This window comes from Monodelphis domestica, chromosome 1, assembly GCF_027887165.1.
Source record: "Monodelphis domestica isolate mMonDom1 chromosome 1, mMonDom1.pri, whole genome shotgun sequence".
NCBI lineage: Eukaryota > Metazoa > Chordata > Mammalia > Didelphimorphia > Didelphidae > Monodelphis > Monodelphis domestica.
The window spans coordinates 658,820,865-658,838,183 of record NC_077227.1 but is presented as its reverse complement, the minus strand read 5'-3'; the positions used below and the strand labels follow the sequence as shown (position 1 = coordinate 658,838,183).

Genomic DNA, 17,319 nt, shown 5'->3' with positions numbered 1-17,319 from the left:
CTACTCCTATGTTTTTTTTTTCCCTTAGATCAGTGACTTCTTCTTAAAATTTCTATTTTGAGGAAATGCCCAAGCCTGTCATGCTCCCCTACACTTGGGGCCCCACTTCTGACTCTCCAAACATCTCCACTGTGCCCCTTCATGGATCCCTTCTCTCCACTCTCTTTCTTCTTCTAATTTTCAGCTCCTTTTTCTGTTTTATCTTCCTTCATTAGAATTTAAACATCTTGAGGGCAGGAACTGTCTTTCTTTTTTTGCTTATATTTCTATTTCCATCACTTAGCTCAGTACCTGGCACATTGTAAGCATTTCATAAATTCTTATTGACTTGGCAACTCAAATGCTCTCTACCATGCTTTTCTTGTCAATCTTTTGAATTTCCTCAAAAGAGAATCTTATTTAATGTACAATTCTACTTCACCCCACCCCCTGCTTTTATTTATTCTGTACCTTTATGGTAATTTATATTCTTCCAAAGCTATGTTCTAACTATAAGTCTCAGCCTACCAAGGCTCAGCCATACCTATTGAACAAGTTCAGATTTGCCTGGTATAAGAATCTCTAGGTCACCCTAATTATTATCCAGACATTGTGTATTTAAATATAAATATCTGACTACATGACTTCCATTGCAATTTCTATTGTTAAGTATTATGTCTTGAAATTATTGGTCCTCACATGACATTTTTCCTCTTAGGTTTTACCTATTACTCCCTTTATATTACCAAATTCATTATATCAATGAGGGCAATTTTCCCCCTTTCCTTTCTTTCTCAGTTTACAGTGCTCTTATCAGATTTGAAGGAATTCATAGAAATATGCTTTTACCTGCCCTTGTTAGTTACTTCACCCCTTAGGCAAAATTCTGTCATTCCTTTATTTGGAATCATGATCCAGAAAACTAAATTCCATTCCTAAACCTTGTTTTTTGTAGTCAGTTCTTTCCTTCCTACATCTACTGCTCTGTTCTGAATTTCCTATATTTAATCAGTAATAGTGGTAAAAATATAAACTTATACATTAAGATTTTTTTTTCCACTTGATATTTCAAAATCCTTAGCAATGGTTTCAAGAGGTTTCCTTTGCCTTCCCCAATATCACTAGAAGTGCAAAATGGTTGTCAAGTTTTATAGGTTCTGGGAATTATCATATCTCGTGTGCTACTAGAAGACTATAGCTCTCTATTGTTTAGGTCATACTGGCAAACAGTTGTCTCCCTCCAGTAGACATTTCTCATCTTTTCCCCTTCTAACCTTTCACTAAATTAACCTTTCATCTGATGATACCTATTAGTCTACATCATCATTTTAATGAACACAAGGATCTATATCATAATTATTAAAATGGCAATATTTCTTAATTTTATAATAATTTATTAATTGATTGCTCAATATATTCTAAACTGACCAACTGACTCCTACAATCCAAATGAGTGCCAAAGAGATCAAGAGAGATAAAATAAGCTAAATTGCTTTAACCAGGCTTTATATGACATTTGTGATCTTATCACTCAGTCTCTCCTCCAGACATTTCAAGACATCTCTGACTGGGAAGTAGCCACTGAGGAGGTAGACCTCTAGGCTCCAATTCTTCCCTCATTATTTCATCACAGGAAGAGGTGGGTCTTTGTCCATAGAACAAAGATGCCAACACATCCTTTCCTCCTTGCTACATGGCTGGGTCAGTCTAAGATGGCTGCACAGCACAGTCTTCATTGAACTTTTCTATGGCTTCCAGGCCTGTCCTTAATTCTATTATACTTTTAAAGATCTAAACCAAAGAAGAAATGATCCAACCCAGTTTCATAGCCTGGGGGAGCAACTATTTCAGCCTGACTTTAGAATCAAGCAGTTCTTGGTAAGGGGTAAAGGGGAGATTGGGAAAGTTATTTCATAAAAATATCCCAATTCAAAATTAATTTTCCATAATAACTTTTCTTTATAGAGGCTAATATTTGTTTCTTCTAAATGTTTAGTGTTCTTTTACTTCATTCTATCTCTGTAACATTCTTTCATTCTTTGAACTCCCAACACAGATTAGAATTCCCATCATCCTCTTCACATAATTTTTCTTTTTTCTTTGAAATAATTCTTACTTTTGTTTTCAAAGAAAATGTTCTTCTCCCTAATAACCTGGAGAGTAGACATATTTTCATTTTCTTTTATCAAAGAAAAACTTAAACTTTTAATATATGTATATGTTATTTGGCATGGCTTTGAATAAGGTCCAGGTAACTGGACTATGTAGGCTGTCTCAGAACCAGCCTACCTATATTTTAAGTGGCTCATCACCAGTAGATTGACCATATAGTGATGAATTATCTGATTGTGACAACCCATGAAATAAAAATAATATCCTGTGAAGCCCTTTTCCACTGTAATTTGACAGACTAGCAGAAATACAAGTAGGAAGTACTAAGAATTATACAGTTTTTAGACTGTCTAGAAACATTAATTTAGTTGATAGCACTCAAATTAGAGATATTGGTCCATTGACCAAAAAATTAATATACTATTAGAAGAAATGAACCACAGCCATACTGACATTCTTTCTATAAATGAAACCAGAAGGCTTAAGGAAGTAGTTATTAAACAGAATCATGACTCCTGGGTTTTCTTTGGGGAGGCAAATAAAGGAGTTGGCAGAGTTGGTTTCATTCTATGCCAAAAGACAATAAAAAAAACAATTTCATGAAAAATTTGGTCATCTGACCTAGCAGTGCTCATAATAGACAAAAGCAAAAAGACCACCATGAAGATAATTGCTGCTTATATATTTTCTGCAGCAAAGTTCAAAAAAGTTGAGAAATTCTTTGAAGAATTCAATGAGATCCTCTAAATCAAGTCACTTCAGTCTTCAGTACTTCAGTGAAAAGGTGTACATAGGCTAGCAAGGCAAAAAATATAAATTGGAAAAGATTATTTTGAATGTTGAACTATATGGATATATAATGGCCAATGACTTAAAAATGATAGCAATTTGCCACTTGTATACAATGAATTCTTCCACCCCAAAAATAATTATGGCCCTGGCTTAAACTGAACAACGTAATAAAAAATGAAATCAACTGTCTCAACAAGCAGAAAAGTATTGGTTATTGATGGGTGTATCATTCCATTTTAGCTGACTTTGTGTAATCTGACAGTTGATTGGTTGGAGCAAAGGTCAAAATCAATAGTTAAGTTAGAAGAAAGGATAAGAATGAGGAGACACTAAGAAGTTACAGCAACATGACCTCTTTGAATAAGTTGTTGATCCTGAAAAATGGGAAATAGGACTTATAGTTTAAAATGATGGCATAAAGGATTCCAAGAAGATTCAGATACCTAAGGCATACCTATTAAGAAGAAAGGAAGTATCCAAATGAAAATTTTAGATCAAATACAAATGTCACCAAGCTTCTCTAATTCCATTTAAAAACAAAACAAAACCCAGTATAAGGAGATGGGACCTGAAGCAAAGACTTCCCTGGGGGTTGTAAAAAATAGACTCGAATACAGGACTACAATCCCCACAAGCCTTTGCTCCACTTCCCCAAAATGCTTTGTAATCTCACGGGAATTCTGAGGTGGGCCGAGATCGAGGAAGGATTTAAGCTGGTGGCAAAGGTTTTTGGGGTTTCTTTTGGACTTCCGTTTTGGAGCAGATGTGTCTCTTCCGTGATGTGAGGTTATCTGGCCTAGGCCTCTGGCCTAGGCACGTGTTTTTTCTTATTCTGTATTTTCTTTAATCTTTCAACTTTAATAAACCTCTAAAAAAATATAATACTCCTTGCAGAGAGAAACTAATTTCTACCTGCCTCAGTCTCCCCATATTCCTAAATTTTAATCTTTACAGGGTTAAGACTATTAGTGAGCAAAATGCTGATGAAAACTACAAATTTTCCTTCTCCATCATGGAGGTGAGCTATATGGCACCCCTGCTATCTACAAAATTGGAGGAAAATTTTGGGGCTCTCACTTCATGCCAGAGAAGAAATCTCCATTTCTTCTTCTTTTATTGAGTATTTAAAGTGCCTTATTGTAAAATCTGGGCTATTTCATGATAGATGACTTAATACATTTCTGAGTTTCTAAATGTTTTCTCTGTCATCTGCTGGCCTTTGCATGTAATCTGTGTTTTCCACAAAATTCCCCCTAAATTCCCATTTAATTTCTTATGCTAACCTGCAGTACATCAAAAGCACAATGGAGAAAGTCAGAATGTAAAAGGGATACCTGTACTTGCCAGTGATTACAACTCCAGTTGTCACTATCTTCACCTCTTTTCATTTAAATTGAAAAACATCCAAGACCCTTTGCAACCATAGAGATAACTATGTTCAGCAATATGACACATAGCATAAAACTCTCAGACATGGTCCCCAAATATATTCACCACCTTAATGGAGGGTATTCTATACAAAATTCAAATAAGAGAGGTATTTCTTTTAGATACTAATTTTCTCCTTGTTGTTGGATGACATTGTGCTGATTATCCTAAGCTACAGAATATCAGAGGGTCTCTTCAATGAGATACATAGCTACTCTCATGCTAAGAATCCACTTAGGAAAAATAAAATAATGAAGAATGCCTATAGAATGTTTGGATGAATATCCATTGGCACAGCCCATTAGTACCTATACTTTGAGCAGCATTGAAGACTTCAGCTATGCCCTTGAACTTGGATTGTAATATCAGACTCCCAAATGAGGTTATAGAGGGAGTAGTAATGGTACAAAAAAGAACAAAGATGAGAAAAGCATATAGATTAGACCAAGTTACGTGTATATAAGTGAGATCTGTGCTGAAGGCGACACAATTGAGAGGAAATTGAGGGCTTAATTCACAAAGTATCTAAAAGAAAGGAAGGTTTTTTAATGCCTAGAAAAAAAAATCTTGAATTTTACTTATACTGAAAAAGGTGACCTAGCGAACATCAGCAGCTACTGATCTATATACCTACTTTCCCATCTATATAAAACTTTTATGACAATCATTATGACATTCATTGAGAGCACCAGTGATGAGGACATTAGGAAGGAACAAGCAGACTTTAATAAACAATATTAATAGTAGATCCCATCTTTTACCCAATGACTGAAAAATATAAAGAATACAATATCCTTCTATACTTATTGCTTTTTGTTTTTTAAAAAAGCATTTAATTCAGTAGCACAAAATTACTTAAGATTCCTTGAAAGAAAGAACAGAAATAACCTTGTTCAGTGATTCTCTGATCATAAATATTAGATGAGACATAAAACAAAGAGTCCTACACTTGTCAAAAGTGTTCAACACTGTTATGGAGGAGGTTTGTTGCAAGGTCTAAATGCAGATGACATTTTGCTGGTTACATTAAGCTCCAGGACATTGCAGAAACTCCCAGAAGAGATTCATAATCACTCAAAAGAATTTCACATAACCATTCACAGAAGAAAGAGCAAGTTTAAGAAGAACATCTCTTATTGCCCAGATAGATTATAACGTAGTTAGATGAAAAATCTATAGAATTTGTCTATCAACAACATGCATTTAAATGTATATCCATATTGAGTATGTATAGACATATATAACTTAGACAAAGAGTTGGACAAGAATTAAATAAGAATGAATCCTTAATTAATACAAAAGTATTTATTGTTTACTATGCGCTCTGCTAAACAATGTGGATGCAAATACATAAAGAAGAACAATCTCTGCCCTCAAGTAGCTTCCATGGTAATGGAAGATCACAAATGAGGAGAGGCAGTCAAGGAGGGGCACTTTTGTTTCTGAAAATTGTAGGGATGGTGATGGTGCTAGTGTGTAATAGATGGACATCCTCCTTCTTGGAATAAAGGCAGAATGATTTGATGAAGATTCGTGGTTCCAAAATTAGGGTGGGTGGGAAAGACTTTGGCATTCAACTGATTGGATTAATGTTATATAGGAATTTATCTAAGCTGTGAGCATAATCCTCCTCCTCCCCAGAAAACAAGATAATAAAATAATAATAATAATAACTAACATTTATATAGGACTTACTGGGTTAAGCACTTTACAATTATTTACAATAATTTACAACTGTACCAAGCCCTTTATAATTATTTATTTGATTCTCACAAAAACCTGGAAGATTAATGCTACTATTATCCCCAGTTTACAGATAAGGAAACTAAGGCAAATAGAAGTTAAATGACTTGCCCAGCTAGTAAGTGTCTGAGGCCAAATTTGAACTCAAGTCTTCTTGACTCTAGACTCAATGATCTATCTGTGCCACCTAGCTGTTTCTATTTGGTGGCATTATGTTTCAAGGAATTAGGAGAAATATTTGTATGCTTGTGTTAGCTTTATCTCTGAAGTCAGTATCTTTTGTAAAAGCTGATCTAATGTTGAGCATGTAAATGAAACTAGTAAATAGGATACTAGTTATTAAGTCGCTAAAAGGGAAGACAAAGTCAGTGGGGGACTCAAGCCAATGACAGAGGAAAGACTTCCCAGATCCATCAGAGGACCAGAGAATTATGATGGGGATAATGTAACAGATCTCAAAGAATGAGTCTAGAGAAACCATGTTATAAAACTTAATTTACTCAGTCCCTCAGGAAAGTCCTCTTCATCCTTTCTCCCTGTACCACATTCAGTCTTTCTCAGGAAAAGTTCTATTAATCCTTTACCTCTGTTCTCAAATAGTCTCTTTTTAGGTACCACAATGAACAATCTCTCTAGATTGTGAAACAGCCCATTTCTCAAGGTTCTTTTCCTTTTTAAAGATACAGTAATATTTCCCGTAGTTCTTGTGGAAGGGCTATTGAAGATTATATGTTACATATGTAAATACATATTGGTGAAAAGAATGGATACAGATAGAGAACTAGCCTGAAAATCAGACTGGAAGATTTTGGTACAAATCCTGTCTCTGACTGGCTGTGTGACCCAAGGTAAGTCCATTTACCCATTGTGGACCTATCTTATTTCCCTAATTAAACTGCAAACTTCTTATTTTTTTTATTTAATTTTACCCCTCCCCCATAACATGTAAAAATAGTTTCCAATGTTTTTCAAAGAATATTGAATTTCGAATTCTGTCCCTCCTTTCCTTCTCTTCCCACATTCCCCTTTGAGACAGTAAGCAATCTCATATAGATTTTATATGTGCAATCATGTGTATAACATTTTTCCATATTAATTCTTTTTTGGAAGGAAACTTGAATTTTAAAAATTGAGAAAAAAGGGGGAAAAGTTTGCTTTGGTCTGGATTCAGACTCTATCAGTTCTTTTTCTCTAGGAGCAGATGGCATTTTTTTTTAGTCCTTTGGGATTGTTTTGAGTTATAGCATACCAGGTATATTATTAGCATCTTGAAAGTATGATTAGTGTATTGATTTTGTATCTTATGTGTTCATATACCAGACTCATGGTCATGTTATTTATTGATTATTGTACTTCCAAATCTTCAGCCCAAAGGACAAAAGAATTCCTGAGCAGGACAATATTTGCCACAGGGTCCTAGCTCCCACCTTGTTAGACCACATTCCTTACCAAGTCACATGTTTGATTAACCTTTTCTTTGATTACATGATTATTAATTGAGCCAATGTTAACACCTATGCCATGTCACATGCTCATTAGTGACCTCCCACTCCACATTCCTAAATTTTCCAATAAAAGTTTGGGGACACTTGTAGAGCCCCCTCTCAATTCCATCAAAGGGGCAAGCACAATGGAGTCCATATTTTTTAACTCCTTTTCTCTGAGTCATTATTCCTTTGTCTCTCTCTCAATCTCTCTTTCTCTCCTCTATCCATTTTCCCTCAGTTTCCAATCTCCTTCTCAGGTATCCACCCATGAAAATATTAATATGTAACTGTGGGAGGTTACATGAATCACTGTATTGCTGAGAATAGCTAAGTTATTCATAGCAATTCATTGTAGAATATGCCTGCCACTATGTACAATGTTCTCCTGGTTTTGCTTATTTTACTCCACTTCAGTTCATGTCTTTCCAGGTTTTCCTGAGCTCTTCCTGTTTGACATTTCTTATAGCACAATAATATTCTGTTATAATCATATACTCTAACTTTCTCAGCCATTCTCCAATTGATGGATATTCCCTCACTTTCCAAATCTGTGCCCCAACAAAAAAAATCTGCTTTAATTATTTTTGTACATATAGGTCCCATTTTGTATTTTATCTCTTTGGAATACAAACCTAGAAATGGTAATCAAAGGTATGTACCCCAAATTGCACCCCAGAACAATTGAATCAGTTCCCAACTCCCCCCAAAGTACTTCAGAGTTGTTTTAATTTGCATTTATCTGATCAATATTGACTTTGCATGACTTAAGAGAGCTTTAATTACTTTGTCTGAGAACTGCTTGGTCATATCCTTTGATTATTTATCAACTGGGGAATGACTTGTATTTTTATGTATTCAAAATTTTGCATCATTATGATTGTTGTGTTTCCCCCCCCTTTAGTTTATGACCATCACCTCCCCAAATTTTCCCCCTTTTCTATCAGCCCCAGCCCTCTTCTCTAAATCCCTTTCCCTCCTACTTTTCTGAAGGGTAAGAGAGATTTGTATATTCTATTGATTGTGATTGTTCTTCTCTCACTGAACCAATTCTGATGAGAGTCCACATGTTCCCCATTTCATTTCCCCCATCTTCCTCTCCACTTTAGAAAATCTTTCATGCTTCTTTTATGCAAGATAATTTACCTAATTTACCTCATTCTATTTTTCTCTTCTCTCTCTTCTCAATACATTCCTCTTTCTCATCCCTTAATTTAATTTAATTTTTTATATCTCATCATATTCAACTCCTACCTTTGCCCTCTGCCTATGTATACTACTTTTAAATGCCCTAATAATTATAAAATTCTTTAGAATTACAAGGATTATCTTCCCATGTAATAATATACACAGTTTTAACCTTATTGGATGTCTTTTAATTCTCTTTCTTGTTTACCTTTTTATGCTTCTCCTGAGTCTTGAATTTGAGAGTAAAATTTTCCATTCACTTGGGGTATTTTCATCAAGAATGTTTGAAAATCCTCTTTTCAATGAATTATTCCTTTTTTCCCCTGAAGGATTATGATCAGATTTGCTGAATAAGTGATTCTTGGTTGAAGTCCTAGCTCTTTTTCCCTCTGAAATATCATATTCTAGGCCCTCTAATTCTTCAATGTAGAAGCTGCTGGGGGCTCAGTGGATTGAGAGCCAGGCCTAGAGATGGGATGTCCTCTGTTCAAATTTGACCTCAGACACTTCCCAGCTGTGTGACCCTGGGCAAGTCACTTAACCCCCCATTGGATAGCCCTTACAATTCTTCTGCCTTAGAATCACTATATAGTATTGATTCTAAGGTGGAAGATAAGGGTTTAAAAAATGTAGAAGCTACTTGATCTTGTATTATCCTGACTGTGGCTTAATAATATTTGAATTATTCCCTTTTGGCCATTTGCAATATTTCCTCCTTGACCTGGGAGCTCTGGAATTTGGCTATAATATTCCTCAGTTACCCTTTGGGATCTCTTTCAGGAGGTAGATTCTTTCTTTTTCTACTTTGCCTTCTGGTTCCAGAATAAAAAGGCAGTTTACTTTGATAATTTCCTGAAAGCTGATATCTAAGCTCTTTTTTAAATCATGATCTTCAGGTATTCCAATAATTCTTAGGTTATCTCTCATATCCATATGTTTTCTAGGTCAGTTGTTTTTCCAATGATATATTTCATTTTTCTTCTATTTTTTTCATGCTTTTGAATGATTATTTCTTGATGTCTCATGGAGTCATTAGCTTCCACTTGCCCAGTTCTAATTTTTAAGACATGATTTTCTTGAGTGAATTTTTGTACCTCCTTTTCCATTTGGTGAATTCTACTTTGTAGAGAGTTCTTTTCCTCAGTGAATTCATGTACCTATTTTTCCAAATCTGCTTTTTAAGAAGTTCTCTTTATTGCATTTTTGTATATCTTTTTCCATTTGGCTAATTATGCTTTTTTTTTAAAGTTCTTATTAATATATATATATATATGTATATATATATATATGACCAACTGACCTATTCTGTTTTTTAAGATAATTTTTAGTAAATTTTGTGCTGCTGTTGCCAAGCTGTTGACTCTTTTTTCATGATTTTCCTGTACTACTCTCATTTTCCCCCAATTTTTCTTCTGCCTCTCTTATTTGATTTTCAAATTCTTTTTGAGCTTCCATTAGTTCTTTTGGGGCTTGAGAGCAATTTATTTTTTTCTTGGAGATTTAGTGTGTAGCAGTATTGACTTTGTTGTATTTTCCTGAGTTTGTGTTTTAGTCTTCCCTGTGACCAAAATAAATTTTTATGTTCGGTTTCTTTTCTGTGGTTTGCTCATTTTCTAAACTTTTTCTTTTTGTTTAATTTTAAAAACTGTTAAAGTTGGGCTCTATAAGTGTGGTGAAGGGAGCACTGTTCCAAATTTCAGGTTCTTTGTGTAGCTGCCTTCAGAGCTGGCTCTGGGGATATATCTGCTTTCAGTTCTTCCAAGGTGGTATAATGTAAGGAGAAGTCTCCTTTCCTATGCTCTGGTCTATGAGTAATCACAAGCACTCTTTTAACACTTATTACTATGACCAGGGTCCCTTGCTCCCCGGTGGCAGCAAGTGCTGGTGTGTGCTAAAGTTCCTCCTCATCCTAAAACCTTGGCCCAGGACTGCTTCCTAGGTCTGTGTATGGGCAATATAACAAGAGTTGTGCACCTAGAGCGAGAAAAGTGACTCCTGCAATATCCTTCTGAACAGTTGTCTGACCCCCTTACCATCTGTGGCTGAGAGCTCTGGAAGCCTTTGCTGCTAATTCAACTGTGCCCAGGACCCATTGCTATGGTGGGGTCTCCCTAGAGCACTACTTTGGCCTCTACCTCTATCCTGGTATACTATATCCCTCTAAATGGCCTTCTAAATTGTTTTGGGTTGAAAAATTACTTCACCCCATCTTTTTATGATTGCTCCAGAATTCATTCTGAGGTGTTATATAAGAGTTTTTTGTAGTGTCATTTGGTAGAGTTCAGATGGGTCTGTGTACCTTCTCCACCATGTTGGCTCTGCCCCTCTAAACCGTAAACTTCTTAAGGGCAGACACAATTGTTTTTAGTAAGCACTTAATAAATATTTGGTGAGATGTTAAAAGGTCATATACTATATTGGTGATGGAATTCTATTGTGCTCAAAGGAATAATGAACTGGAGGAATTCCATGTGAACTGCAACGACCTCCAGGAATTGATGCAGAGTGAAAGGAGTAGAGCCAGGAGAACATTGTACACAGAAACTGATATACTGTGGTACAATCGAATGTAATGAACTTCTCTATTAGTAGCAATATAATGATCCAGAACTATTTGGAGGGACATATGAGAAAGAATGCTATCCACTTCCAGTGGAAGAACTATCAGAAAATAAACACAAAAGAAAAACAACCACTTGATCACATGGGTTGGTGGGGCTATGCCTGGGAAAGTGGACTCTAAAAGATCACCCTAGTGCAAATATTAATAATAAGGAAATGGGTTTTGATCAATGGCAATGTTAAACCCAATTGAATTGTGCATCAGATATGGGAGGGAGGAGGGGGAGGGGAGGGAAGGAACATGAGTCTTGTAACTATGGAAAATTATTTTAAATCATCTAATTAAATAAAATTTAAAAATAAAAAAATAAAAAATTTTTAAAAGGTCATATACTGACAGATTGGATCGATGGATTATTTAGTTTGGGGTGAACTACTTTGTTCTTCCTCTTAAGGAATGGCTTGTTGACTAGGAGATCAGGAAATGATGTATTGAAAAATGTTGATGTAAGAACAAAATTTTAAAATTAAAATAAAATGTTAGAATAAATATAAATTTATCTGTGAATTTCTATGAAGAAAGATAACAGATGATTCCAAGCAGAATCATTTCATGAGGTAAAAGGCCATAGTGAAGGGCAAGATTCTGTCAACATGCATTTATTTATTTCTTTGTTTACTTTTTAAACCTTTACCCTCTGTTTTAATATTAATACTTAAGTATTGATTTAAGAGAGGAAGAGTGATAAGGGTTAGGTAATTGGGATTAAGTGACTTGCTCAGTTAAGAAGTATTCTATATCATATTTGAACTCAGGACCTCCCATCTCTAAGCCTGGTTCTCTGTCTACTGATCCACTTAGCTCTCCCTATAGTAAGCATTTAAGTGCCTACTATAATCCTCACTGTACTAAGCACTAGGGATACAAGGAAAGGCAAAGAGCTTTCAAGAGCTTATAGTTTAAGATAAGTTTTTAAAAGCCCAGCAAGATATCCAACTAAGCAAAATCATCCCAAGCGCATTCAAGGTTGAAAAAAAGGAAAAGAACTGCAAATGGAAGAAAAATGGAAATGATTTGCAAAAATGATTTCAGCGATTTTTTTTCCCCATTAAGGATGGTGGAACCATCATACTTGGATGCTCACACCACATTCCCCGAAGTACTTATCAAAGAAACAGAAATAGAGGAGATCTGTGCTAGAGACGATACATTTAAAGGGCATCAAGGGACCAATACATGAGATATCTGAGGGGAGGAAGATACTAAAGGCATGGAAAAATACTGAACCTTATTAATACCCCCCAAAATGGAGGGGGACAATAGAACATCCTTAACTACCAACTTATGTGCCTTCTTTCCTATCAAAATAAAATCTTTCTGAAGGTCACCTATACATGAACTGAAAGTATAACTGAAGGTATTAGGTGGGGATTTAAAGGGAACAAATAAGCTTTTGTTAACAATATTCAAATGGAACAATTCATTATGTTCTCACAATTGACTAAAAGATATAGAGAACATAAAATCTTATTGTGGGTATTGTTTCTTGATTACAAAAAAGCATTTGGTTTGGTAGAAGAAAACATTACCTTACAGGCATTTTTTATACATAGCAAGATGTCCTTAGAATATATAACAACAGAAATAGCCCTGTGTAATGACTCTGATAATAAACATCAGATGAGACATAAAACAGGGAAATACATGTTCACAGTGGCAAATATTTTTAGTATTCATCACAGTGATGAAAGAGACACAGCACAAAGCCTAGGTCAAGGAGAAATTCCCTGTAGATGGTAAGGTTGTCCAAATAATACTGTTTATAGTCACATTGTGTTAATTGTTTCAAGTCCTAAGACACTGCAGAGCCTCCTGAAAAATCTGTAATCAGTCAAGGGAATTTAGTCTGTCTATTCACATAGGAAAAGTGTTAGAAGGGTTCTCTGAATTTCAGAGATACTTTGGAGACCCAAGCAATAATAGGTTGTGTTTTGTTTTAACCCTTACTTTCTAAATTGGTATAGATTCTAAGACAGAAGAGTAGCAATTGGGATTAAGTGATTGTGCTACCTAATTGCCCCCTGACCAAAAATATTTTTTACAGAATCACAGAATTTGAGGATTAGAGGGGATCTCATTGGCCACACCCAATAAATAATAATAAACATTTATATAGCACCTATCATCCACTATAAATACTTTATAGATATGATCTCATTTGGTCTTCACAACAACCTTGGGAGTTGGTGCTAATATTATCCCCCTTTTACAGATAAGGAAACTGAGGCAAACAGGTTAAATGACTCATCCAATGTCATTAGTAAGCTAGTAAGCCTCTGAGGATTTGACTTGGGTGGTCCTGACTCCAGCCCAGTGTTCTATCCACTATATGTGAAAAGAATCCCCACTATAATATATCTGATGAGTGGTCCTCAAGCTTTTCCCTGAAGGGATGGAAGGAAGGATAGCTCATCACCTCTCTAAGTAACCCAATGTACTTTTGGATAGTTCTAATTAGCAAAAAAATGTTCCTTGACATCAAGCCTCATTTTCTTCTTGATAACTTCCATCCATTGCTCCTAGTTCTTCCCTCTGGGGCCAAAGGGAACAAATGAATATACACAAAAGAAGTCATTTTTTGGTTCAGACCTGGAATTTCATTGGTGTCAAGAATTACCAGAGAGGAAAATTTCTCTACCAACTGTTTTGCAATTTAAAGTCTTAGAGAGAGTTGCCCATGGCATTTTGAGATCAAATGATTTGCTCAGGGTCACATACCAATTAGTGTCAGAGGTGTGAGAATGGAGAGAAAGAGAGAAAGAGAGAGAGAGAGAGAGAGAGAGAGAGAGAGAGAGAGAGAGAGAGAGAGAGAGAGAGAGAGAGAGAGAATATATTTAGTATTTTTAAACTTTTTTATTTTACTTAAATGTTTTCCTAGAATTTTCTGGGAAAATATACTAATTATAGAAAGAAAAGAGCTTTTTGGGGGGGGCACTATCACAATAGCTGTCTAGTCTGGTAAATTAAAATTTCAAGTCCACTTTTAGCTTATAGCTTTCCTGGTCTCCTTCAAATGTGCCTTGAGGGGGGCAGCTAGGTAGCTCAGTGGACTGAGAACCAGGCCTAGAGACAGGAGGTCCTAGGTTCAAATATGACCTCAGACACTTCCTAGCTCTGTACCTGGGCAAGTCACTTGACCCCCATTGCCTAGCCCTTACCACTCTTCTGCCTTGGAACCAATACATAGTATTGATTCTAAGGTGGAAGGTAAGGGTTTAAAAAAAGTAATAATAAATTTTAAAAAATGTGCCTTGAACAGGCTCTGAACCCATATCATAGGTTCACCTCTTTCTAGGAAATAGGAACTAGGAAAGGGAAGAAATTGGTTTTCTGAGTTTATCTTGAATCAAGGTGGGGTAGCACCCACTCCTAAGGCTTGAGAGAAGACAAAGAATTAGCAATATCTTGCCCTACTGGCAAGAAAATTATTGAAGCTTCTTTCTATGCAAAGACCCCAAAGCTTATCCCTTCCTCCACTTGACAGCAAATATGCTTGAGTTAGCATTGCAAAAATAATACAATTATTTTCATTTACATGAATGTCTTCCCATTTATGTCTAATTACCATGTAGCACAATAGCGATTATACATATCATTAAATACCTGTCACATTAACTTGCTTATAAAATTTATTTAACCTCCACCCAGCTTCTCTGTTCACATATGTTCCATCTCTATAGTTTGTTGTTCAAATAGCCTGGCCTTACCTTCCCAAGTCAAATAAGTTAGCATGTTTCTTTATCAGGCCACGTAGATCTATATAAAAGTAGTGTGGGGTTGCCCACATATAATCACTATAATTAGGCTATATTGTCATCCCAGATGTGTCAGCATCAGGGTAGGATTACATTCCTTTGTTGTGTTAGGGGTTGGGCTACTAAGATTTGTGTCAAGCTAAAATTCTGCGGGTCATTCACTTTTTTTTAAGCCTAGTAACCAGGATTAAAGGCACTGTGGCCAGCCCTGTTAGTAAAATGAGTAAAATATAGCTTCATTTTTGCTCGTGGAAATATGTAGTCAATTAGGCCATAATGTGGTCCAGACTTCTTTTGATATTTTCAAATGAAAACATTCCAAGTTATTTATTTCCTGATGGTTGTTTCTAAGCATTTCCAGTAGCTGCTGTTTTTAATAATGCTCTTAAAGGGTGTGGGATATTCTGGGTAGAAAGAGGGGCTGTAGAATTCTACAGGGTTTCCATGGGTCTCCGTACTCTGTTATCACATATCCTGAGTATAATTATTGGATGTTACATCTGGGAAAGTCAAAAGCACTTTCACCCACCCATCTCTTACCCACCCTGTTCTTAGCCCTTTTCTGCACAACTGGAAGGAATTATGAAGTCCAGGTAAAGGTGGGACCCCTTGTAAGGATGCCTTGTCCTAAGAAGAGTGATTGTAAGAGTATTTCTAAATACTCTTACATGCATAGAAGAAAAGACCAGCCAATCATTTTTTAATTTTTTAAATAATTTTCCATATTTACATGATTCATTTTCTTTCCCTTCCCCCTCCCAAAGCCAACAAGCAATTCCATTGAGTTATACAAATGTAATTGGTACCTATGTCCATATTATTCATTTTTGCTATAGAGCGATTTTTAAAAGCTTAAACCCCAAATCACATACCCATATATACATGTGAGAAGTGATATCACAGGTTTTGCTTTTGCATTTCTACTCCCATAGCTCTTTCTCAATGTGAATAGCATTCTTTCCCATAGGTCCGTCAGGAGTGTCCTGGCTTGTTGCATTGCTACTAATAGCAAAGTTCATTACATTTGATTTTTCTACAATGTTTTACTTTCTGTGTGCAATGTTCTCCTGGTTCTGCTCATTTCACTCTACATCAGTTCATTGAGGTACTCCCAGTTCATATAGAAATCCTCCAGATCATTAATTCTTTCAGCACAATAGTATTCCATTGTTCATCCTTTCCCCAATTGAGGGACACCCCTTTATTTTCCAGTTTTTTGCCACCACAAAGAGTGCTGCTATGAATATTTTTATACAGGTCTTTTTCCTTATTATCTCTTTGGGGTACAAACCCAGCAGTGGCAAGACTTTTGCATATAATTCCAAATTGCCTTCCAGAATGGCTGGATTAATTCACAACTCCACCCGCAATGCATTGGTGTTCTGATTTTGCCACATCCCTTCCCAACATTTATTATTTTACTTTACTGTCATATTGGCCAATCTGCTAGGTGTGAGGTGGTACCTCAGCACTGCCATTCATTTAATTACTGGATATTTCCTTTGTACAGAAGCCTGTGATAAGTTCTGTGGGCAACATGAAAGAAAAAAGAGAAAAAATCTCTACCCTAATGTTGCTTAGAGCTTGCCTGGGGAGAAAAGATAGCAGTGCAAAAAATTACATGAAAACAGTCCAAAAATGTAATATTTTCTTTGTATTTATAGGTGCATATGCTACATATGTTATTTCTTCCTATAGACTGTAAACTCCTTAAGGCCTGGGTTTGCTTCTTTTTTGACTTTGTATCCCCAGCATCTAGTATAGTGCCTGATACATTGTGTAGGCACTTAAATACTTTTGCTCAGCCTTGAGCTAAGCTTAGTAGGGGGTGTGGAGAAGTTTAAAATACAGTCTGTGCTCTGGAGGAGTTTGTATCATAGTTATAGAGAAAAGGAAAGGTTGTTCTAATATTCAGGGTGGTTTTTTTTTTAATTATTTTTTCCTGAACTGTAGCAAATGTTCTCTGTATTTTTTTCCTTTTAAATTATTTTTTTCTATTAACAAGCATTTGTTTTCTCTCTCTCTCCTACCTCCCCTCCCAAATGTGTATTAAAGTGCATTTTCCCCTAAAGATTCCAAGCTACATATTTTTTAATCACTTGAAATAACAGCAAAAGAAATGACAAGATATAACCACAGTGCCTGCTAAATTCTTGCAATACAGGATTTAAATGCTACAAAAGTTCAGAATTGAGAAACATCACAGCATGGAAGT

General features: G+C 35.7%; 1 long non-coding RNA gene across 1 annotated transcript in view; it reads left to right on the top strand.

Moving 5' to 3' along the window:
- The first annotated feature begins 1,585 nt into the window (after nucleotides 1–1,585).
- LOC103101177 (uncharacterized) overlaps nucleotides 1,586–17,319 on the top strand; it is a 36,460-nt gene continuing 20,726 nt past the window's right edge. The window contains exon 1 of the long non-coding RNA XR_459283.3: nucleotides 1,586–1,857. This is a non-coding gene — a long non-coding RNA (uncharacterized LOC103101177). The remainder of the gene's footprint in view (nucleotides 1,858–17,319) is intronic.